We start from the raw sequence: 25,582 nt of genomic DNA on the forward strand, positions 1-25,582 counted from the left end.
CTAAGAACACTGCCAGCATTTAAAATGGCCCCCTCCCTCCCAGCACATGGCCAGGGCCTGTAGCAGCACTCAAAATGGCCCCCACCCACATGGCCTGTCCCCATGAACACCCCCAAAAATAAAAAAACACAGAAAAATCAGCACAATCCCATTCCATCCATGCCCTCCATGATGTTTAAATTCAAGACACCCCACAGAAAGACTAGGCCCATGCAACACTCACTACCCCTGGTGAAAAGGCCACAAGTACAGGCCAAAAAAACGAAAATCACTGAAAAATCAGCACAATCCCAAGCCATCCAGCCCCTCCATGATGTTTAAATTCAAGACACCCCACAGAAAGACTCAGTCCACCCACCACTGAGTACCCCTGGGCAAAAGGCCCCAAAAAAGCCCAAAAATCGAAAATTCCAAAATTGTAGTTGCAGCAACTGTAATGCCCCAAACAAACTTACTTGTGAAATTTCTAATCCAAAAGTGATCCAAAGAAAGTCAAAAAGGCCTCAAATCCAAATATCCAGCAGCATCCACAAAAAGTAATCCTTCCAGCTCCAGATCCAAATGAAAAGTGACCAGGAGATGGACAAAGCACTGGGAGGAGCCTGCTGGACAGGAACAGGAAGTTGAAGACTGTGGGGCACTTCCTTCCTCCCACCCCCCTCTCCCCCTCCCCAAAATGGACTCCTCGCAAAAAAAGTGCAGGCAAATGTCAACCTGAGGAGTTATTCAGATAAAAATCATCATTTCCAGAAGGTTTATGCTGCTTGCTGGTGGATTTCTTGTGCAGAATTGCAAATTTTGTATTTTCGCGAGTGCGAGATTGTTGCTGCTCGCCGCGTCTACAAGGTCGCAATTGCGAAGTCCCGCGATACGTGATCACGGCGTACTCGCGTTGACAAACTCTCGCTGTGCAAGTTGGCAAGCCGCGATGACGTAATCGCGCTCGCCAAATTCCCGCGGGATCCCGCAGCAAGATCCAAAATGGCGCAGCACTCGCAAAATATCGAGAAAAACAATTCGGCAAACGCTGAATGACGGTAAGTAAACGCCGCGCGCCGCAAAATGGTATCACCAAGAAAAAAAAATCCACTGCGTGCGAATTTGCGGATTTTCGGTAAATTCGCGAGCGTTCGCGGATTGCGAATTTACCGAAAATTCGCAAAATCCGCGAGCGTAACGGATTTTCCGCCCATGCTCAGTGCCTGCCACATAGTGCAGTGATATATGTAACATGTCAGTTTTTACATTGCGGCAGATGATGCAGCCAGCAGCACCTGCTGCAATGTAAAAGATAGGCACTAGGCACATCATAGTGGCGGTCGCATTGTAATGCCTATCGTGGGGCCCCCACCTTGGAGGCCAGCAGTCCCATTCCCCGATTCGATAGCGGACGGACTGAAGTCCACTTGCCATTGTAATCAGCCCCTAAGTTTGCAAACTTCATGGTCTCTGCTTCATGCACAAACACTTGCAGCCTGGTTTCAGGCCGCTGGAGTTATGCAGCAATGGAGGCCAAAATTATGTTGCAGTGTTGACTAAATGATGCATCAATAAAAAGGCTACAGCGTAATGCAGTGCACTTTATGATACTTTATTATTTTGACATATTTATACATACTAACAGCCTCTGCAAAGCTTTTGCCTCATTAGTACCTGTGTAACATACAAATGCAGCAGTGGGAAAGGTGACCAGTCAACCTTTGCAAAGGGCCCTACACTTCACAGCAACATAAATCACATTTCTTTTAGTAATTTTTGATCCGTTTGAGTTACAAAATTGTTTTGGGTCAAATCGTTAGATTATGCAGCAGATGATATATTATGTGGCAAATGTGATACAGCCATAGTTAGGTGGAAAACATTTTTCCACTTAACTTAATTTTGCCCCAGCATTGTAGTTGATCAATTTAGAAGTTCCCCAAACCCAAAAGTCGAGTTTGAGCACAATTTGAATTTTAACAGCAGCCCTGCAACACAGGGCTACTTTTAAACTAACCTCAGGCTTCAGCAGTGCACACATACAAACGCAGAAAGGGCTGCTGGCCTCTAAACTGCCATGCCTTATTGTATTCTAGGGACTTAAAGGTAGTTCTAACCCCCTGCCCTATTATGTACTAGGGCCTTATAGGAGAGGTCATGCCAATCATAGGGATAGCCTAACCCATAGTGCACCCTAGTGTATGTAGGTGTTTTCACAGTATCTTTAAGTGTCTCTTTCAGAATAGCACTGGCCCTGTGCCTGTGCCTGTTCAGGCAGAGGCCAGGGTCAGTCAGAGTCAGGTACCACCAGTACCAGTCAGCAAAACATTGGGGGGTGCCCAGGGCACAGGATGGCTTTGCAACACTAAAGAAGCACAAACTCAGAATTTAAAACATAACACCATGGTTGGGGGTTCTCTTTAATAATCAGAATTGATTTACATCCTAATGAACCCATTTTCCAACATTAAGATAAGGAAAGACTCGGGAAAAATCATAACGTTCTAATCTATACCTTGAACTTTTCATGCAGCTCTTTGATGACTTTTAATAGCTCACTGTTCAATGTTAGGATTTTAACTTATAAACTGCAAATACCAAAAGAATCTCTCAGACAAAAGCAGAAACTCACTGACCTATTTACATGATATGCATGTTGTGATCTGCGTGGTACACATTCTTTGCGACTGGCATGTTACCCCACTGTGGCTACCTTACCAAGAGTCAAAACTAACACTAGACAAACCTCCGATCTCTCTCAATAAAGAACATTAATCACCAAAGTTATCTTCACATTTGTATTGTTGCCTGAAAATTGCTGGAGGCCAGGAATGCAGGAGCAGGTACTTTTCAAACCATAAGGCACTTGCAAACATGACGCCCCCAACCTAAGTCAGCGACCTTTGTTTGCTTGGTGCATGAAGATGCAAGATTCATATACATTTTTTAAACATTTGGTCTGATTACTATATGAATGTAAATAACAATAAAGCATACATGAAAACTGTGACAACATGCCTGCTTTTCTTAATATTTCACTTCGAAAGTATGCGATTGTATTTGTTTAATGGGCGGTGATTTGTATATGGTCACTGGAAAGTCCACAAGGTGTCCCTATCCCCCCCAGAATTTTAGTGTCTCCTACGCCCCTGAGTGAATCATTTCTAGTAGGAGATTTTGAAATTGCAATACACCCCCCCCCCCATGCAAGTTTTTTGAGTTGTCAACTGCCCACGTGTCATGTAAAATGTATAATTTTGTGGATACTATATCTTACGCAATAGAATATTTGGGATATTACGCTTGCCGATTGTTTGAGCCTAGTTTAATTTGCTCCCGTTGTTCCAAATAAAACTAGATCACCCTAGATTCGTGCTGGCTCAGCGTGGGATCCTAGGGGTGACTGCACCGTCCCCCTTTGTTACTCCCCCTCATGGTTTTCACACTCTAAGAGGCAAACGCAATTCAGGATGCACTCGTAACAGCTTTGGACGCTATAATGTACATGAAAGTTGGTTAGTGCTGCTATTCAGGCCGCTTATCGGGTGGAGGAAGAACCCATGCCAGACTAACACATTGGGGCCTTGGTTGGCAACATCATCTGCGTCACGCGTGCCCTGACAGGGAATCTCCTGAGCTGCGGCTCTGTCATCGTCACTCCCTTGCTCCGAGGAGTCCATCATGATCTGCGACACGGATACCCCTTCTCGGACTTTCCTAGGGACACATGCCAGGTAAAGTGACGCCGCCTATGATTGGATCAGAAAGGCAGCGCGCGGATAACCAGATTGTGATTAGAGCCTTGGCGCGAGCATTAATTGCCGGTCTCCTTGAGGTGGCCCGTGGCGTGGTGCCAGTCAGTGGGAGATGGATGTGGGACGCCGGAGCTTTCCTGAACTGATGTGTCAAAGGGACGGTCCCTACTGTAGTGTACGTTCTAGTTGATGCACGTCACGTCGGAACGTGACGTGCGGTGGCCATGTTGGCGGCAGTGCGCGCGCATCGCCATTGTGCGCCGAGCAACAAACTAGACGGCAGCGCCGGCCGGCGCTCCTCGAGATAAGCCTGAATAAGTTAAATAAAGAAACGTTATTGATCTACTTGCTGTCCCTCATTATTACCGACCATCATTACACTGGCGACGAGGTCGGGATCTGACCAGCCAATCCACACCACATGGAATAAGAAAAAAAAACGGACCCCCCACGTGGGCAGCAGCAAGGGAAGCAGTCAGCAGGCCCAAGCCAGACCTGGACACACAGCTACCCTGTACAACCCAGCCAACGCGAAGGCCCATAGGGACACGGCAGAACACACATTCAAGGTACGGCGAGCTCGAGGAGCGTGGCAGAGCCACAACCACCCACGGAGGCGGCGAAGAGGTCGGAGTGGCAACACAGACACCCCGCAGCAGCCAGAATAAGCGCGTAACATTCCTGTTAAACTACGCCAAGGAGAAACAGCGCTGGCTACTAAAGAGGAGGAAGGGGGGACCAACACCAAGAGTCCCCAGAGAGAAACGAGCACAGGGTTCAAGGACAACGCCCCAGGCAGCCCCACCGGCAAAGACACCAACGCATCAGGCACCAGGGAGGTGAAAATGAGCGCACCGGCGGGGTATGCAATAGCACCTGTACAATTCCAACCGAAACCCGGAGAACCACTGATGAAGTGGGAGGACTGAAAAGAATACATAGATAATTTCATAGGGGTCCTGGAGGACGAAAACGAAGAAAAATTCACCCCCCAAAGAAAGAAACGCATTCGGTTGCTGAACCTGGGACCGGAGGGACTCAGAATTTACAAGAGCCTGGTGCTCAAAAAGAGAGAAGACACCGATGACGACGTGTATGCGCATGCAGTGGAAGACCTAGATGAACCTTATCGTCCCACCATTTGTGTGTCAGTGGACAGATTTAATTTCCAGCAGAGAAAACAAAGGGCTGGAGAAACTATAGAAGAATATGTAGCGGCCTTGAGGAAGCTGGCAGCCACGTGTAAATACGCACTGTGGGAAGACGAATTCATCAAGGATCAGATTGTGATGCATACCACAAGCGCAAATGTCCAAGACAAGCTATGGGCAAGTGGCGACACCACACTCAAAGACGTGTTGGTCATCGTGAAGAGGGCGGAACTCGCACGGAGGTGCGCGGACGCAACCAAGAAAGACGTAGCCACCCCAACCATGGTGAACAAGATACAAGAGGAGGAACACCGCAAAGACCAGAGAGGCAAGAATCCGATGACCAAAGGAACCAACAGATGGCAAGGAAAGCAGGCAAGCAATGAGGGCAAGAAAACGTGCTACAGGTGCGGGAGTTGGTCCCATGAGGCACATGATAGAAGATGTCCGGCGTTTCGGGCCAAGTGCCTACACTGTGGCATCTTAGGCCACTATGAGAAAGTGTGTCGGAAGAAACAGCACAAGGGCGTGGTGAAATATGTTGACCAAGGTGAAGAAGATCAGGAGGAGGTCGCAGAGGAAGAGGTGGTCACCGTCTCATGCATATACGACCAGGTACTGAGTGTGGATGGGAAGAGGTCAACCAAACCCGTCCTGGACATGTCAATGGGCGGGATCACCATCACAGTGGTGGCAGACACTGGATCTCCATTCACCATCGTACAACGGGCAGTATGGGAAGAAGAGTTTAAACCCAAGTTGGGCCCAGAGTTGGAGAAACTAGACATTCGGCCGGTCACCTACAATGGCGACCGCATTCCAATGGTGGGATTCCGACGCCTATTGTTCGAATTTAGAGGCCGATCAGCATGGTGCAAGCTGTACATTGCAGAGAGAGGACCCTCTGTCCTAGGATGGCTAGACCAGGGCGACCTAGGAATAAAGCTGGATCCAGGAGGGAAGGAGCAAATACTACTCACAGAGCAGGAGGAATGGCCGGATATGAACAAATGGAAGGAGAACTACCCAAAGGTGTTTGGAGGTACGGTGGGAAGGATGGAGAAATTCCAACACAAGATCGTGCTCAAGGAAGGAGCCACCCCGGTAGCCCACAAAGTGAGGAATGTACCAATTGTGGTAAGAGAGGCAGTCCAGAAGGAACTCCAAGAGTTGGAAAGGAGGGGTATAATAGAACCAATCACCTGCGCTGAATGGCTGGCGCCCTTAGTGGTTGTAATGAAGCCCAATGGGAAGGTCAGGCTCTGCGTGGACCTGAGAGAACTGAATAAAAACATTGTAGTGGAGAAATTTCCCCTCCCCAGAATCGAGGAAATGTTGGCCAAGACCAGAGGAGTAAGGTGGTACTCCACTATTGACTTGACCTTGGCCTACCACCAAATAGCACTACATCCGGACAGCAAAAGCCTCACCTCCTTCATCACCCCGTTCGGGTGCTACCAGTTCTGTCGCATGCCGTTCGGACTGGCCTCGGCGGCTGCAGTCTTTCAGAAAATGATGCACCAACTGTTCAGAGACTGCAAGGGCGTCCAGTATTTTCCAGGATGACATCCTGTGACAGGCTGGATCACGATCAGAAGTTAGAAAAAGTGCTACAAACGTTGGAGAACAAAGGCCTTACAGCGGAATGGACAAAGTGCCGATTGGGCCTCGGTAACGTACCTAGGCCACGAAATCGGACAACAGGGCCTCACACCAAAGGCGGAGAACGTAAAAGCCATCGCTGAAGCACCGCCCCCAAGAACAAAGAAGAGGTCAGGTCGTTCTTGGGGATGGCGGAGTACTACAGCAAGTTCGTGGTACACTTTGCCTCAAAGACCCACAACATGAGGTTGCTGACCAGGGAGAGCACTGCATTCCAGTGGACACCGGAAGCTCAAGCAGAGTTCGAAACTATCAAAAAGGACGTCACAGGAGCCATACCGCTCCAAGGTTACGACCCACAGGGCACCACTGTGCTCACGACTGACGCCAGCGACAAGGGTCTGGGCGCTGTACTCATGCAAGACCGAGGAAGAGGGGAAATGGAGACAATCAGCTTTGCATCCAGAGCATTGACGGACACCGAGAGCAAATACAGCGTGATCGAGAAGGAGATGCTGGCGGTGGTATGGGCCATGGCGAGGTTCCGGCAATTCCTTTGGGGTACCCGATTTCTAATCAAAACAGACCACAAGCCGTTGGTAAAAGTACTAACATCGAGCGGACACGCAAGTGCCACACCCAGGATATCCAAAATGTCTTTAAAGTTACTCGAGTTCAGGTATGATGTGGAGTACATCCCCGGGAACCGGAACCGAGTAGCGGACTACCTGAGTAGAGCAGCAGCCATGGAGCCCGGAGAGGAAGACCCTGCGGGCAAAGGGGAGTTGGTAGCTCTCATAGAAGACCAGGAGAAGTTAATCAGCCAACAAGAATGGACTGAGGCATACGAGGAGGACACCGACATGAAGGAAGTGAAGACGCACATCGTACAAGGATGGCCAGACAAAAGAAATGTGAAAATGAGCCTTAGGCCATACTACGAAGTGAGGGAAGAACTGTCAGTAGGAGACAAAGGGATATTCGTTTACAGAGGAGACAAGGTGATCCCCCCAAGGAACCTCATCACCAAGCTAGTGGACCTGCTACATGAGGGCCACTTAGGCATAGGAAAACTCAAGGCCAGAACGAAACAAAATTACTGGTGGCCAGGCATGGACATAAGAGCGGAGAGGCATGTCAGGGAGTGTCCACAATGCCAAGGAGCAGACAAAACATTGAAACCCCTGCGTCCAGCTCTCGGAAAGTTCGATTCTCCCTCTAATCCATGGGAAGAGCTGTCCATAGACATTTTGGGACCTGTTCTAGATGACCAGGGCACGCAGAAGTTTGTGTGTGTTCTGATAGATCGGTACTCCAAGTGGCCGGAGCTGAGGGTGGACGAGTCCATGGACACTGAGAATATCTTGAAGTTCCTGTCCGAAACCTTCACAAGGGAAGGAATCCCCAAATCCATTTTAAGCGACAATGGCCCACAGTTCACGTCGGAGAGGTGGAACAATTTTATGCTGAGAAATGGCATTATCATCAAACACACAGCGATTTACCATCCAGCTGGGAACGGCTTAGTGGAGCGGTTCAACAGGGTAGTGATGGGAGCCATACAAGCCGCCATCTCCAGCAACAAGGACTGGGAGAAAGCACTAGAGAATATGGTGTGGGCCTACAGAATAACTCCCACCGGTACGGGGTATAGCCCGTTCCAAAGATTGAGAGGGCGAGAACCCTTCACGCATGATAATAGGATCTGGAAGGAAAAGGTCATCACAAGTGAGTGGTCTCCCGCAGTGGTCCGAGCCAACTTGGAAAGGGCACAAACTATCTACACCAACCATTACAACAAACGAAGGAACGTGAAAGAAACAGGTCTGGAGAAGGGTGAGTGGGTAAGAGTAAAACTTGCCACCCTGCAGAAGAAAGGAGACAGCAAATATAGCAGTCCCATGCAAGTTAAAGAAGTGTATGAGCGAGCAGCACTGCTGAGTGACGGAAACGTGTGGTCCCAGGACCGCATGGCACGGTGCAACAAGGTATTGAGCTGGGAGCAACCTGGAAGGGCATGGGAAGAGATGGACGATCCAAATACTGAAGGAGGACAAGGCGTAAGTGAACAAGGCAATGGAGTAAGTACAGAGACGGTGCGAGAAAGGGAAAGAGTGAGCGAGAGTCAAGGAGCAGAGAGGGACTGGCCAGAGAGAGGCACGAATGGTGGAGGAGCGGCAAGTGAAGAAACGGAAGGAACTGATATGCAAAATCATGGGACTCAGGGGAACCCCACCAGGGTTACCAGGTGCGGAAGGCAGGTGGTGAGACCCTCCAGATTTCGAGACTTTGAATTAGACAATGGGTTATAAGGGTTTGCTTATTGTTCAGTAAAAGGGGGAGATATGTAGTGTACGTTCTAGTTGATGCACGTCACGTCGGAACGTGACGTGCAGCGGCCATGTTGGCGGCGGTGCACGCGCATCGCCATTGCGCGCCGAGCAACAAACTAGACGGCAGCGCCGGCCGGCGCTCCTCGAGATAAGCCTGAATAAGTTAAATAAAGAAACGTTATTGATCTACTTGCTGTCCCTCATTATTACCGACCATCATTACACCTACCAGGTCTAATTCATGCAAGCTTCTTGTCGTATTTAATAACCGAAAACGAGGCTCCGAGAAGCGGCTTCGACCTCACCAGGGCTAAGGGCCGCTGTGAGGCTGTCTTAAGCTATGACGTTATGCATATCTCAAAAGAGATCCTTATCTCATGTCCTCGTGTTACACTCACTCATTGGGCTGTGGCGTGTGGACTTGAGAAATAAGTTAATAATATATCACGTGACAAAAGGCAAGTGCCATGCTGGGACTGGAGGCGAGGCTAGTCAGAGAAGTTTAGATAGACAAATAGAATAGACAGGAGTCGAATAGAGAGATAGTTCACTTTTTCAGAGAGGCCCTTGGAAGATGGGGGCCTGGGCATTTGCCCACTTTGCCTTTGACTTACAATGTCTCTGGGACCAGCACATTTCTGACTGCAAAACACAACTGTCAGTGGGCCTGTTTAGCACCCACTAAATGCAGGGGTCTGTCGCTGTAGGATCCCTAATGTGAAATTTTAATCAATGAAAAACGCGTTTTGAAAAAATAGATGAGAACTCTTGTGTGCCTCGTTCTTTGTCTACACTGCATACAATTCAACTGAGCACTAAACCCCTTTTCCATTGCGATGTTTGCAATAGATTGCCACCACTCCAATCTTTCATATTGATTTTCTTTTTTTTAAATACATGGTTTTCATTAAATAAAGTTTGAGATGAGCTTGTCAACAGGCTTCCACATTCAGTGGTACTGCACATATTTCTCTGACAGTTTAAATTATACTAATCCCACGAAGAGCATGTGTTTGTTTGCACCTTATTACAGAGTTTCCCTGTAGGTTTTAGAGTTGCCATGTATTTCGGAGATTGCTAAACAGAGCTGTCAAAACTATGCATCGCCATCGTCAGATTTAGAAAACAGCACCGCCAATACCATGTATCAGCACAGTTCAGAACACAAAAACAGCACTGTCACACCTTACCTATGCATCACAAGGGATCAAAACACGAAATAGCACTGCCTAAAGATGAACCAGCATCGTATAAATGCAAATATTCCCTATCAAAACTTTTCATTGACAGGGTCCACAGCCGCTGTGGCACATGGGTGACCCTGCCTTTCAGTTGGCCACCATTCAGCCCAACACCTATTAATATCTACCTAAAGCAAGGTGCCCTGAACCTGCTCTGGAGTGGGCCAAATCCTTGAGTGTTATGCTACTGAAAGTCCAACCTGCAAAAAACTAAGCAGCATCATGGTCCAAATCTCAGAAAACCACTGTAAAAATTATGCATTAATTCAGGCGATACTACAGAGCAACACTGTCAATAATATAAATATGCAATGTTCAATCTACGAAAGCGCATTGTCAAAACAATTCATCAGCAGTGTTCACACTACAAAGTAACACTGTAAAAACTGTTAATTAGCAGTGTGCAAACTACATACCAACAATCTCAACTATGCATGAGAAGTGTTCCAAATAGAAAACAGCACCCTCAAATGTAGCAATCACCACTGAAATACGAAACAGCAGTGTCAAAAAATATGAGCACGGGTCAAGTTCTGAGTAAGCCCAGTTGAAATTATGTTGCAGCACTATTGAAGCTATTTACTGGAATGGCATGTAAATATTGACTTCAAGATAACATCTGACCATTGGGTGTCCAAGTCTACCCCGAGGAGACTGAACTCATTGATGGAAATCTAGGCAAGGGGGTGACCTCGATTCGCCATGCGCTCCCCTTTCAGACTGGGTTACCATTGTCACTGATGGGAAGGATTTCCATTTTGAAAATGCTGATACTGACCCGGCTCCTTTAATGCTTTACAGCCATCCCGGTGGTCCTGAGGAAGTCATTCTGCATTGACTTACAGCGGCTGCCGACGGCACTGGGCGTCAGGCACCGGGTCGCACTCTGAGCTTTACGCCCCACTAGAGGAGGGTGAACTGGAGGCTGCTAATTTACAAGCTGCATTACGCAGAGGCACAGTTGCAGTGGCAGATGTGAGATGTGATGGTTAGATCACCACCACCCTTGTAGTTTAGAGGGATATTGGACGAACTGGGAGAGCTGCCCCGCCTGCACGGGCTGTTTGATGGCGCCCCACCAACAGGGCTGACAGTATATTCTTGCGCATGGGGGTAAAGTGCTGGAGATGACTTTTTCATGGTAGTACTAAGTAAGCCAACACTTTATGCACTGAGTCTCCCCATTTGGGTGATACCGGAATGTGCTCCCCTCGGCCAACTCAATGGCGTAACAAAACTTGACGGGTCCCCCCTGCAAGGTACGTTGAGGAACCCTGCTCCGGAATTAATCAGGAACTTTCAGGCCAGAGTACTGTGCTGAGCCCCCTGAAGCTCGATGCCCCCCTGCACCGCGGGGGCTGTGAGGGCCTGTGTTACGCCACTGCGCTCATTCTACCAGACAAGAGATTAAACAAAAGCGGGGGTTCAGGTATGCGCAGATTTGACAACGGAAGGTAAAATCATAACCTTTGAAGACCTTCCAAATGCATAAGACCCAAGACCAAGGCAATTTCTGCTATACTTGGCCCTGAGGGAGTGATGCCGTTGACATGGGAAACTGATCGGAATGTGTCCCCCCACAGTGACACCGTTAAGAGAAATACTGACAAATGGGGAAAATAGGAAGCCTAGTAACTGCTTCAATGGGCAGCTGTGGCACCACTGCTCTGGGGGACTGTGGATGTCAAAGAGTGGTGGAGCCAAGGATTAGCTACAGACGTAGCAGATAAGCAAAGGGCTCACTGCCTACAGCCTGTTAAGCAGGTTGTCCCTGATGCACAGCAGACAACACAGATTTTATGCATATGGTTTTCTCTTGTCCAAGGATATTCCAGTTCTGGTCGCTAGTGATGCAGAGCATTTTGGATGTGACTGCCTAAGTCCTTCCATTGGAAACCCTCCGATGTTTGTTGGCTGTAGCACCTGCTACCAAAAAACAAAGGGCCTCCAGAGCTTGCCCTGATCTTGGCTAAAAGATGCATAGGTATGGCTTGGAAGTCTGATGAAATGCTGCCTATGACCCACTGGCAGCCTGAGATGGTGAAGTGCACTAGTGTGGAGTTATCCGTCCATAGGGCTATATGTTCCAGAATGGGGAGGGGCATTCCCTGGGACTCTGGGGGGCCCATCAACTAGAGCCACATTTTGGGAGGGGGGGGTAATTCTTCCAGTGATAGAGTGGAGAAGGAGGGGTTCTAAGAAGGGCTGAAAAAACAACAAAGCCTCGTTAGCAAGTAAATGGTCTTTTAAAGACCTGTGAAGTACTCAGGTGTTGCTGTCTGTGTGCCAGGGAAGCTGTCTCAGCCCGGCCTGCCGCACACAAGGGGGGTGGGGGGGGGGGGGCGGGCTGAAGCCCTCACCTATTTGCTAAAACTAGACCCAAAGTAATATGAGCTCCCTCTGTAAACGTAGCATTCGCTATTTGGCTGATTTGAGATGGGGAAGAGAGTGCGTATTGCAGGTAACTGACCTGGAGCGAGAATGTGGCAATGGTTGTAGAACATCTGTACAGATTAACAAGAGTGAAGTTGCCACTACTGGGAACTTTCTGAAGTGGTACCAAACAGACTGGTTGGGCCTGGGGGGGTTATGAAGGAGGGTTGAGGATGCACACACTTCATTTATCCCAGTTTATGTTATCAATGTGGTTGTAATAGCTGTTTTTGTTTTTTTCATTAAGAATCAGGGGCATATTCTCAAGAAAGTGTGATAAGAATTGCAAAAGTAACTTAACGCAACTTCCAAAATCGCAGTGTATCGCGGGAAAATTACTCATTGTTAATCAAGCATTCTCAACATGACGGTACCATGCGATAGTCTCGATATAACACATCCACTGACCGCGTCAAAATCAATGACATGCCGCAAAAATGTGAAACGCAAATGCAAAAAAAGCTGCGATGAGGTAAATCGCGATACTAAAATCTACGAAAACCAGCTACAGGCCTGCAATTCACATGCGTCATGCGGGAAAAATCACCATAAAAGTAAAAAAAAACCCTGACAAACAAATGCCAAACAACAGCGAAGCACAATGGATGTTGCCGGAGCAAGTACGGAGGAGAACCAGAACCCCACAAGCCCCCCGGAGGACCGGCCTGGGACCTCGGGTCAGGGAAAGCCAAGGAGAAGAAGAGTAGGAAGAAACGCTTTGGTCTGCAGGAAAATAGGATCCTGATAAAGTAGGCGGTCGAACACCATCAACAACTGTTTGTCACATCCACTGTGTCATTGGCAACCAAAAATGGACATTGGCAGTCCATCGTGGACAAGGTGAATGCAGTGGGAGTGCTGAAAAGGACAACGGAAGAGGTCAGGAGGCGCTGGAATGGCATCAAGCGCAGAACCAAGCTGAAACTCGCCAACAACCAGAAGGCAACAATGCAGACTGGAGGTGGGAGTCCTGCTCCACAGGAGGAGCTGGGCAATACAGAGGAAATGGTGTCCACAGACATCAGTGGGGAGATGGTGACTGGAGTCGGGGGACCGGACAATTCTCAACAAGACCAGACACAACAGCAACAGGGTGAGTAATGACCAGGAACTGGGGGGACGGGGAGAGATGGCCACAATGACACACATGCACAACTGAACTAAGCACATCTGTGGACAAACCATACCCCAGACCCCAACTCCCACCAAGAGACCAATGTACCCAAGTATACAACATCTCAGCACTGTATAAGCACAGAAGGCAAAGGCACATTGCAGAAAGGGGATAAGGGGCAGCAAAACAGAGCAGCAGGGGCCACACCCCCGAAATGCAGCACATACACATAATATGGAGAACACATTAACACTGACAACAATGTGCCACAAACTGCAGCATGTCCACAACAGAACACAGGACACAACTGGTGCCGACTCGGTGTAGGCCCTGGCCAATCACAAGTGGCATTGCAGGGAAATGTGAGATGACAATGTACAAGTACAAACACACACATGACTGTTGTCGAAATGTCCACTGTCCCCCATCAAATAGGCAGCTCCTCCCAAACAGCCAAGATGTACGCAGTCATGCAGTCTGTATGTAAACATGTACAATGCAACAACATACATTTGAACACATTGTTAAACCTCATTTCCCCTTCACATTGCAGAGGGACAATCAACACCTCCTGCAGAGCTCCTGAACCTCTCTTCTCTGATGTAGAAGAGGACCACCACAGCTTCGACTCTGACGCTCCCCAACAGCTCATGGAGAGCCTCCGCAGCCCACTTCCAGGAGCAGGGCAGCCCAGCTGCTACGAGGAGACCCCACCCCCTGCACATACCACACAGCAGGCAGCACCCATCACCGCAGCTGCCTCCCAGGACCCCTACGAAGAACACATGGCCTTCCAACACTATGTGGTGGGATGCCAGGAGCAGCTGGCTGAACAGGTGCGGGGGGCTTCAACCACATGGCAGACAAACTAGATGCCATACGTGGGTGTCTTAGTTCCATCAGGAACCCCTCACAGTCCCTAACAGACACCCACAGTACGCTCCATGCTCCTCAATGAACCATAGCTGACATTGCCAGAGTCCTGAATCAGAGACAAGAATGACTGACTAGTCAGAGTGACTCCATCGAGCTTGCCGGGAGGTGGGAAACATGCGGAGGCCCATGGAGACCACGGAGTGGGCCAATGCAGAAAGAGTAGATGCCACGGCTGCACACCAGCGAGTGGTAGCTGAGTTCCTCAATGACCTCAAAACCATCCTCATAGCATTGCTGCCACAAGGCCTGGTGCTGATACATGTTGCTGCTACCGCTACATCCACATCTCCGCCCCCTGAAGTGTCAATGCCACACAGTGTGACAGACATTCCACCTCCAACCCCTGAGGTGTCACTGCCAAACAGTGCTGGAGAAAGGCCAGCACCACCCACACAGGAGGCACATGGAACTGCAGAGGATGAAGAGGCGGATGGAAGCGCCATTGTGGTAAGAACGACACAGTAGCATTCATCTCTGCCATATGGCCGGTTTCAGCTTGTTTCTGCCCTGTGCATCATCACCTTCCAATGTCTCCTGATACATTCTGCGATACTCACCTTGGACCTCGCAATGGACTGCCATATTCTGTTTGATCACCAATGACACAGCAATCAGACTGCGGACTGAACTCTTGCTCTTCCTTTGGACTTGTCATTCCTTGAAGGACTCTGGCTGGCCCTTCACATGCCAACATTGTAAATTGGGGTTTGCATGGCCCTATACTGCTCCAGATGCAACACTCCACTGAATGTGCATTAAACATTCAGATTCAGACAGATGTGTTGTGTCTATGGTCTTTCATGTGTGATAGTATTGATGAATGTGAAGAACCGGGTTTTAGAACCCAGCGGCGCCAGGGAAAACGCCCGATGTCTTCGGATTCCCCTGCCTCGGCAAACAGAGACACGGGACATTTCTTGATGACGTCAAAGACCAAAGTTTATTGGCTGCAATCAGGAACAGAGGCCTACAAAGCACAAGGGTGGTTCGCTAGAGACTGCACAATTTCAATGAGCGGAGCATGGTCTTTTATGCCAAAAATCACATTCCAGGCTAGCATCGATTACATACAAACTGACCAATAAGATTGTGACTTTTCAAAAATAGTGCATTACGACAATCCCACTTTCCGTTGTCCAGCCCACCAGAAATGACCAAGCACATTCCAATATCCTGTTGGATCAGGCCGGACAAACCCATCATAAAGCCTCAACCCAAATCAGTGATTGTCGTAAAGGAAGGAGCAGAAACAAATAAGAAGCAAGATAGAGGGTTGGGTGCAGTGTACCATAAACTCAGCAATGTCCTGCTCTTTGATCTTTATCTGACCAGCTGCTTAACAAGGAACTGGCTCAGCGAAGTCAGCCTCGGGCAAGGGAGTCAGTTCGGCCAGGTCATTCAGGAGTCAGCTAAGGTGTACGTGTCCCAAGGACTCGCTCGGCCATAGTCATCGGTCTATGTGAGGGCAACCACACAAAATGGCTGCCGTACACAAAATGGAACCCAAGGGTTCAAACGAAATCCCTGAATACGTAGTGTTCTCATTGATTGATTAAGACGAAAACACTCTTACACACCGCACTCGTGATTTGCGGTCCGCTGATACCAAAATCGTCTATATCCGACAACCTTTATTGAACGGGTTCGGAACCACCGAACCACAGACCCTCGAACTACGGAACTAACGACCCTCCTTTTGCCCTTACATAGGCAATAAACCCAAACCCATGTCAGTCTGAATCTAGGTCTATATTCATCAGATCATCGATATGTTGCTGTAGCATCAACCTAGTACTTAGCACCTCTCTCTGGAGAGGTCTCCTTGCGCACGGAGTAGCGCACAGAGGCCACAAATAGCAGGAGCACACTGTACACAGAGACAGAACAGGAAAAGGATAGCTAAGATCATCCCAATGACCATCAGAATCTTCCATCCCCAAGTGGATATTAATCCCCAAAACCATCCCATCAACGACCAATCTCCTTTGTCTATATGTACAGACTGGGGGGTCTTATGTAACTTGGAAATGGCCTGGAAGACTGACGGAGCGTTGTCTGGAATGAAAACGCAGCAGCTCGATTGAATCAGTTTACACACTCCACCTCGGTCTGCAAGTATGACGTCTAGAGCAACTCTATTCTGAAGTGTCATAAGTCGATCTGACTGGAGCTCAGCAGTCAAGTTACTAAGGGCACCAGCTGTTTCCACTATGGTGGACTCAACCACTCTCGTCAACTGGCGAATGTTCCTGCTGTTAGCCATCGGTCCCCAGAACCAGCGCCGGTCCTAGGCCTTCTGAGGCCCTGGGCGAAAGGGAAGATGTGAGGCCCCTCTAAGTGACATCACAGAAAGTGACTTCGCAAATTAATTGGTGAGAATGTACGGCAAATCACCATTATACTCAAGCATCACCTGGCACACACTGTCATCTTTTTCCTCACGCATCCTAAAGCTACAAGCAAAGAGGTGTATTTATGACAATGTCACTAATGTATTTATGACATTCATAGACAGGGTACGTATCTTCCTGTTTCATTGACATTTCTGAAACCAGCTCAGAACGCATCGCTCACCTCCCCCGCAGCACCCCTCCCCTTCTCCTACCCAATGAACATCAACAACAACTCTCTTACACCCCGGGTGCCCATTCCTGTATCTATAAGCCAGTGCACAGAGGCATTCGCCAATAATCTAACACTAGATAGTCTCATGGACAAATAAACTGACAGCCACCACAAAACGAAGTCTTACTGTATAGGAGACAGCTCCTCACTCTCACAGTAAAACCCACCAACGACAGTAATAACATAACGTCACATGCATGACGTCACGTAAGACGCAGTGTACTGTATCAGTGACGTTCTGACAGCACACAATGCCATCTCTTGCACAACGGACACTAGCTCCCTGGGCATCTCTTGACCTGCGTCTCGAGCACTTACCCTACCTGGATGCTCGCGCCTCAGACTGTCTGTCACTTTGTCTTCCTGCATCTGTTTCCCTCCTCCCCCTTTTACTCCACCTGTTTCACTCCAGCCATCTGTGCCTCTCTTGTCCCCTCCCTGTCTGTTCTTCTGTTGTCTACCCCTCTCCCCTTCCCCCCTTTATCTACTTGCATTTATTTATGTCACCTCCTCGTACCCCAAAAGCAATTTGCCCCATGTGCCATTACAGCTACGTTTCCTCTGCTCCTGAAGCTGTATCATGACGTCTTGAGCCAGACCGTGAAAATTTGCACTGGTGCAAGACATGTGCAAATGCTTTAAGTACTTTTTTTTCTTCTTGCATCTTTAGGAGCAGACCAGACTGGGGGCCGGGTTGCAAGAATTGCCCCATGACCGAACAATTTTGCACCAGTGGCGGGCAATCTTGCCCCAGGGTTTGGACTGACCGAGTCAAAAAATGTAACTTCACTTGGTGCAGCGCTCGCACAGTTTGGTCCCTGCAAACACAATTTTGAACTGGTCAGTAAACATCTGTGTAAATTGCAGCCTCAGCAGTACAAACGATTGATTTGAAGCAGGTCTCTTACCTTAACGTACAGTACAGAACTTAACAACGACTCAACGGGGCCCCGACCGACTCCTGCCTGCAGCCCTGCCCACGCGTCCCCATCCGAGTAGTGAGTGACTGACTGACTGCTCACGTATGCGTCACACTGAGCGGGGCTGGCCATAAAATCATGTCCAGGGCCGTCATTTGTAGCGCTTTCGCGCGCTACCAGATTGACGGCCCTGGGACCCACTGTCACCCGCATCGACAAGGCCGGCGTCACGTCACGTCACCACCACTAAGGCAGCCCCACCAAGCTAGGTGGTGGGGTGCGTGAGTCACGGTGTGTGCGCACAGACAGTGTTTAGTGCTCCTTCCCTGCCTTAGTTACTGCCTGCGGCCCGGCCCCTGTGCGAGCGCGACAAGAGTGCTGTGCGCACTGCGCAGCACTTTTCCCAAGATTATTTTATTCCCGCAACTGCGGCACGGGGGCCCCCCTGAGCGCGAGGCCCTGGGCAGCTGCCCATACCGCTCATGGCTAGGACCGGCCCTGCCCAGAACGGCAGAAAACCCTTAAAGAAATCTCCCAACTCTTGCCCTGCGGTATCTTCCTTACTGAAGACACCTCTAGCAACTCTCGTCTTATGGTAATCTGCCACAGCTGTAAAAGTGGGAGGCAACAGGAAAGAAACAAAACATGTGCCCGAAAAGTCAGGGGGCAACAATATATACGCTTTGTCGTAGCAGATTAAATAGGTACCCTTAGCTGCTAGAAATGCTGGGGAAGTCTGAGACGTGAATACATAAGTCTCAGTGCAGACACTCTTCCCTAACTGAGCTTTCAGATTCACCCTGCAGACAATAGCGACCCTGATGGGGCACTATCCAAATCGGTGGAGAACTTTTCGCTCGCTGGTTAACACTCAGACTAACTCTATATCCAGTAACGTCCTAACCAATATATGGTTGTCTCTCATCTTTCGGAATAGACTCAATCGCATTAGTCCCTTTAACCATGTCGACTATACCCCTGGCCAGAGCACTATTCTTCGGGTTATCTTTCGGTGAACGTTGGGGATAGACACTATGGGCATAAATGAACATTGTTCTATATGCCCAAATAGAACCATTGAGGCTGAAAGGCAAAACCAAGTACGGAATACCTTTATCCGTCGTATGAAGCATTAGGCCACAAATCCAACAATTTGTCGTGTTCATAACTAGCTGGTGTTGGTGCAAAAGTTGAATAAAGGAATTATTGGCAAATTCCATCTTCTGACTACTTCATGTTCGGGCAGAGGGTGAAAAGAATGAGAAGAAATAGTAGGAGGAGGTGTAGGTTGCACAGTGGGCATGAACGTCACTTTAAAAGAAAATGTCCCATAACCAATTAAAAATATTATTAAGCTCAGCAACATAAATAAACACAGTATTAAAAATCTTTTTCGGGTCATTAGTTTGTATATCTTGCTCTTAAAGCTTATTGTCTCAACAGGTCTCTCCAACTCGAAGAACTCCATCCTCACTAAATATGCTGCTCGTGGTGGTAGGGTGTTCTCTGCTAAGGAATGCCTCTGTCAGCCCAGGGAAACTCCCTTAGGCCAACCAGAACCGTCGACCTATTGTCTCAGGCTTGCACTCCAAAGACTTCTCAACCGCGACCCTACAGCTGAACCCGGATGGCGGTTCGAAAAACAAAAATCAAAGTAGTTCCTCGGAGGAGAGTTAACCTGTAAACAGAAAAATCATAAAAACTTCATTTATTTATTAGTCCCACGACTCTCGGTCGCAAATTATAACGGTCTTTGCCAGGCAATGTTTGCTCGCGAAACAGGAGTTCAGGCTCAGTAGTGTTCAATCGATTCAAAGGAGGCACAGCTTCTTGAAGAAGATTGTCACTTTCTTTCTCAGTGTTCGTTCCAATCAAACGGGCATCGCTGAATGGCAGAAAATGAGGCACGGTCTCAGTCTCAGAGTCTGGAAGTCCCTTCTGGACCCACTGGTCGTACGGCAAGGACAAGGGAGCCCTTTTGCAATGTACGCCGTGGATCCAATTCTTCTTGCCGTGCACTCGTACTGCGGAACGTGTAGACAATAAAACCAGGTGTGGTCCGGTCCAGCGGGGCTGCTCGTTCTTGCTCCGCTGAAAGTTCTTTACAAACACCCATGAACCGGGTTCAATGGCGTGACCTGGATCTTCAGAAGCCTGTGGTAAACTGTCATGAACCTGTTGGTGTAAGACACGCAGTTTAGCCGTCAGTTCGTACAAATAATCAAGTAACACAGGATGTTCAATCTCACTAAACTTTGTCGGTCTCGGCACGCCCCAAATATTCGCCCGGCGGCCAAACACGACCTCATACGGACTCAAACCCATTCGCGAATGCACAGTCATTCTAGTGGACAGAAGGGCTAGGCGCAAAGCATCTGGCCATTGTAAATCAGAGCTCACTTGAATTTTGGCTAATTTTAATTTCAAGGTGCCATTGTAGCACTCGAGTAAACCAGCTGATTGGGGGTGATTTGCAGCGTGGAACTTCTGCCGGATACCCAATCCCTCACACACTCTCTTCATCACTTGACCCACAAATTCACTCCCATTGTCACTCCAGATCATTCTCGGCAATGCAAACCTAGGGAAAAACTCTTTGATAAGGGCTTTCGCTGTGGACAAGGCAGTATTGTCCTTCAAAGGGTAAGCTTCCACCCATCTAGAAAAAGAGCAAACAACCACTAACACATATTTCAGGTTGTTGCACCTCTCCATGTGGATGAAATCTAGCTGCAAAGCCTCAAACGGATACGTTGGAGGCGCAAAATGACCAGTCGGGGTTGGAGTTCCCTTTCCAGGATTGTACATCAAACACACCATACAGTTCTTAACCAAATTCTCTGCACATTTGGGAATTCCTGCATTATGCCAAACCGGGGCCAAGAACTTACAAATCCCTTTCACGCTGATATGTGCCATTCCATGAGCCATTGTAACAACTGGAAGCACATATGCATCGGGTAACAACCATCTATGATTCTCTGACAAATCAATCCAACAACCATTCGAATCCAGTCTACCCTTACTCTCTCTCCATTCGTTCAACTCTTTCTCTGTAGCTTCAGCTTGGATGGATTTCACACTCTCAATCGTATCTTCAGACATACTTCTATCTGGAACCCATCTCGCCGGACCTGCAACATACATTCGCTCATCACATTTCTCGCAGTTTCTTTCGCGACTTCATCCGCAAACGCATTACCACGACCAACATCATCTGTAACTTTCTTATGCGCACTGCATTTGACAATCGCTACTTGCAATGGCAAAGTAAGTGATTCAAGGAGTTCATTCACCAACTGGCCATGCTGGATTTTCGTCCCATGCGAAGTCAGGAACCCACGTTCTCGCCACAAAAGTCCAAAACTATGAGCCACACCAAACGCATACTGACTATCAGTGTACACATTCACTAGTTTTCCTTTCGCCAACACACATGCTCTCGTTAATGGAATCAACTCTGCTGCTTGCGTTGAATTATGTGGGATACGTGCAGCTTCAACAATCGTATGCAAAGTCGTAACAGCATATGCCGCAGTCGTATCACCATTCGGCAGCTTGAAGGAAGAACCATCAACCCACAAAGTACCATCACACTCTGGAAGAGGAGTATCCCTAAGGTCTATCCTCCCTTTCGTTTCTTCCTCAGTTCTAAGGAAACAATCATGCTGTTCTTCAACATTGTCTGTTTCAGCTGAAATCGGCAACAACGTAGCTGGATTTAACGTGTTGCATCTCTTAATGTGCACATGACTCGCTAACAAGGTGAATTCGTAACCCGACAACCGAGCACTAGTTAAGTGCTGTGTCTTGGTGCGATTCAACAAGGTATCCACTGCATGTGGAACCATTACAATCAGTGTATTGTCCAAAACCAAGCCAGCAGACTGTCGAATTGAAACAGCCGCTGCGGCTGTAGCTCTCAAACAACTCGGCAATGCTCTTGCTACCGGATCTAAAGTCAACAAAAAATAAGCACATGGACGCTGCTTATCGCCAAACTGTTGAGTCAAGACTGACAATGCACATCCCTCTCTCTCGTGGTCATACAATGTGAAAGGCTTACTGTAGTCGGGGGTACCCAACACAGGAGCCGAACACAACGCATTGCATAATTCTGAAAAGCTCTTCTGAAATTCGTCAGTCCAAGGAATAGGATTTGGAGTATCCTTAACAGTAAGAGCTATCAAAGGCTTCGCTTACAACAAAAAATTAGGAATCCACTGTCTACAGTACGACGTAATACCCAAAAACGCACGTACTTCTCTCTGTGTTGTAGGCTCACTCATTTTTGCAATAGCTTGAATTCTTTCTGGGGTCAGTTTCCTTCCCTCCTTCGATAAGAGGTGACCTAAGTAGGTAACTTCTTGTCGACAATATTGCAACTTCGAAAGAGAAACTTTGTGATGAAAATCAGACAAGTGGCGTAACAACGACAAAGTGGCCTCTCTACAAATCTCTACATTGTCAGCAGCAACTAACAAATCATCAACGTATTGAATAAGAGCAGCACCATCAGGTAAAACCAACAAATCAAGTTGCGTTTTCAGAGCTTGGCTATAGATCGATGGACTCTCGCAATAGCCTTGAGGAGCGCGCTTGAAGCGGAAGCTTCGACCTCCTAAAGAGAATTCAAAGATGTCTCTACTCTCCACGGCAATCGGGATGCTGAAGAAAACATTCTTCAAGTCAATCACCGAAAACCAGGTGGCTGTAGCCGGGATCAAAGTTAACAAAGCGGTGATATCAGGTACAACAGGAAATTGCGGAACAACGATCTTATTCACCTCGCGAAGATCGATCACAAACCTATGTACAGGAGGCTGTGAAGAATCAGTTCTCTTCAGAACAGGCAAAACAGGACTATTGCACATATTACCTCTCGTTTCCTCAATCACACCCTTTTCAATCAGATCATAGATGATAGCCAAAAGTGCTCTCTCGCCATCACTCGAGATATGGTACTGCGGAATGCGCGATAACCTAGCATTCGCCTTGAGTGTCACAACATATGGCGGAATCTCTAAGAGGCCTACATCGTTCGGACCAGTAGCCCAAAGAGAATTAGGGAGAGAAGACAATTCAGTTTGAAGTCGATCCTTAGATATATACATCGGAGAGATCACTCTCTCACCCAATGTAAGATGTACTCCTGACGGAGAACAATATTGCGTCGCATACAATCTCTTTAACAAGTCCAATCCCAACAAGTTGTCACCACAACCGGTCGACAAAATGAGGGGTGCTTCGAATTTACGAGGTCCAATACAAAGAGGCAACGGAGTAGAAATCAGATTCGTAACTGGGGTGCCAGGAAAACCTACTGAAACTTTCTTTAAGCCAGACAAAGGTGCGCCAGGGAGTTTAGAGTGCATAATAGAACTCTTCGCAGCACCAGTATCCAATAGAAATGGCTCTGACACACCTGATGCAATCACTTCAACATAAGGTCCACTCTGATCTACTGGAACTGAAACAACTCCCTCTCTTTGTCTATGGCTGTCCTAGCAATCATTACCATCCACTTCCTCACCTTCGACGTAGTAATCGTCCGTATAGTACTGAGCTGTCCTACCAGACGCACCATTCTGCTGATCAAAACTACAAAACTATTCATAGAATTCTGTGGAGGCAAAGAACGCCTATTCTGACCACGACCTCTACCTCTAGGCGCTTGTTGAGCACCTCGACCTCTAACACCAGAAGCACCATTTGTGCGCTTTAACAAAACCGGACAACTACTCTTGAAATGGCCCTCTTCTTTGCAATACGCACACTGATTAGGCCCATACGGAAAACGTTGTTGAGAAGACTCGTTCCTTTGCGGGTTTTTCGAATATTGCTGATTCTGCTGATAATCGCGCTGATTATTAGTATGGGGCAGATAAGCTTGTTGTAGAAGAACTTTAGTCTTCAATTCCTTAGTCTTCTTATCCGCTTTCTCTACCTCATCTTTATTCCTATTTTCATAGTACTGGGCAGTAGCTAAAATCTGCGCCGACATTGAAACAGCCCAAGCACTCTCAGAATCCAGGGAGTAAATTATGTACAAATTTGTCGACGAACAATCTCTGACCACCTTCGGTAGCCATGTCCTGACCACTGGGGTCTACAAATGTCTCTTCAAACCGCGTGAAAAAGTCAGACACAGTTTCATCTTTCTTCTGCTTGCACGCAGACAACTTGTCCCAATTGACACGCACCTCAGGCATCAAAGTCTTCATATAAGTAATAATGCTACCAGGAAGTTCAGCAATCAAATCCTCAGGCTCAGCGCCACCTACTTGTCTATCATCGGCATCTCTAAGGTGAGCCCATGTGTCACCTAATTCATATGCATGATCTGTCTGACGAATCTTACCCCAAATAGGCTGTGGAACAACATTCCCAAACAACATATCTATATCTGCCAAATTCATGATGCATGAACTCACAGTCTGAGTTAGCTCCTTATAGTACCCTGCTGGATTTTTGCGCGGATCAGGCAAAGTCTGCTTAATAGCTAAAACTTCAACACGCGTCCAAGGAACATGTAGCCAAACTCGCTGAAAGTGTGGCAGAATAGCTGGATTAGCAGCTGCATCACCAGGCCTCCAAACTGGAGGAACCTAATGCATCGGATATTGACGCGCTTTCCTCCCTACCGACAAATCAGGTTCGAACAGTCGCTCAGAAGGAGATGCACTCCGGAACGACAACAACGTCGCAACTGCTTTCTCAATCCCGAGACCCACAACGATCCCTTTTGCAAACTCGGAACGTATTCGGTACAACTCAGAAGGAGCGTGTCCTACTTCTTCTACCCATTGTTCAAAAAGGAACGCACACATCGTATCAAAGACGTACCGTTGCTTTGGTGCTTCCCATTGATGGAAAACATCCATAATACCCTCAAGATCATTCTGTTTCGAATACGTAACCCATGTACGCGCCATATGATCCAACACTGTCCGTTCATTAGCATCAGGCAACTGACTACGCAATTGTCTACGTTCAACAACAGGAGACATACCCAATGATCCCAACAGAGGAGAAAAGATACTAGTAACTGCAGCAGTCATTCTTTGTCTAGCAGAAGGAGAAGGTGACAGGATAAGAGAAGATGGAACAATATGAGAGGAAGCCAAAGTCGGATCAGGAGGAGTGCACAAGACAGGCGTAGGAGTAGCAGACGAAGGAGGTAGCAAAGTCGGTGGCCCTTGAGAAGGCTGCACCAAAGGAATAGTAGCCAACAGAAGAGGAGCTGGCTGCTGAGGAATCGCAGGCGGCAAAACAACCGGAGGTTGCGCAACTACAACTGGTGGCGGTGGTGCCGTAGCATTCTGTGCATAAGGGGGTGGCAAACTCAATAGATGTGACTTTAAAGGATCTTTTGCAAGATCTTTCTTTTCGATTTGCTCTTTAGGTGGCAAAGCTGGGTAGCACTTATCTACCGTTAACTTACGGATCCTAAGCATCTGTTTGTTTTCTTGCTCTTCCTCATTATCCCTAAA

This window comes from Lissotriton vulgaris, chromosome 11, assembly GCF_964263255.1.
Source record: "Lissotriton vulgaris chromosome 11, aLisVul1.2, whole genome shotgun sequence".
Lineage (NCBI taxonomy): Eukaryota > Metazoa > Chordata > Amphibia > Caudata > Salamandridae > Lissotriton > Lissotriton vulgaris.